Source organism: Salmo salar, chromosome ssa04 (assembly GCF_905237065.1).
Source record: "Salmo salar chromosome ssa04, Ssal_v3.1, whole genome shotgun sequence".
NCBI lineage: Eukaryota > Metazoa > Chordata > Actinopteri > Salmoniformes > Salmonidae > Salmo > Salmo salar.
The window spans coordinates 44869701-44870858 of record NC_059445.1 but is presented as its reverse complement, the minus strand read 5'-3'; positions in this window follow the sequence as shown (position 1 = coordinate 44870858).

Here is a 1158-nt window from a genome sequence, read left to right as displayed (position 1 = left end):
ATCGTGGTAAAGTAAGTGGACTTCTGAGAGTCAACACATATCTGATAGGGTAGCAGATAGCCTAGTGGTTAGAGCTTTGGGCCAATAACAGAAAACTTGCTAGTTCGAATTCCTGAGCTGACGAGGTGAAAACTTTGTAGATGTTCACTTAAACCTAATTGGGCCAGGGTTGCCGCACTCTCTGAGGGTGTTGCAGGGGGAGTTGGGATATGCAATAAACACATGTGTATAATACATGCTTGTACATGTGTGAAATAGTACAGGTGCAAGCATCCATTGTCTACAGTTTCTCCACCTCTATTCTCTTCTCTTGCTACAGGTAGTTGACTGTGTCTGGCTGACTCTGACCTATATTTATGCTCCTCATCAGCTGGATGCTTCCTCATTAAACTGTCCATTATGCTAACCATGTATATACTATAACGTGCAGGCGTTCATCATGTACCGTTTGGATCTAAGCAAACAATTAGCCACTGGGTGGCACTCTAGAACCATCATCTGTCTCACCATATGTGAGGATGGAGAATTAATTCTGTGATGTACATGCTGCACTAAGTGTAAATATACCCCAAGCTCTTATAGTGCACCATTGATTATTGAGTCCATTGTACAGCTGATAGGCTTACTGTTACTGGGTTTGTGGGTCGTGCCAATCATTGTCATAAGGAACGCACAGCAGACTATCGCACACGTTGATATTGCTATATGTGACTGTTCATGTAGTTCTATTAATCGGTGCCTCTTCCCTCTCTATATGTTTGTGTATCTCAGCTCAGTTGCTCCTTGGTGCTCTGATGTAGTTTTGTGAGTCTCTAGTGTAATCCTTCAATCGTTCAGCATTCTTTTCAAGTTCAGAGTTGTCTGAATTGAATCTTTTTATCTATTCTGTATTTATGTGGCCTCTCTCTTGGGTCTATGGCTAAGCTCTCTCTCTCCCTCCCTCGTTCTCTCTCTCTCTCTCTCTCTCTTGGGTCTGTGGCTAAGCTCTCTCTCTCTCTCTCTCTCTCTCTCTCTCTCTCTCTTGGGTCTATGGCTAAGCTCTCTCTCTCCCTCCCTCGTTCTCTCTCTCTCTCTCTCTCTCTCTTGGGTCTGTGGCTAATCTCTCTCCCTCTCTCTCCCCCCTCTCTCTCTCTCTCTCACTCTCTCTCTCTCTCTCTC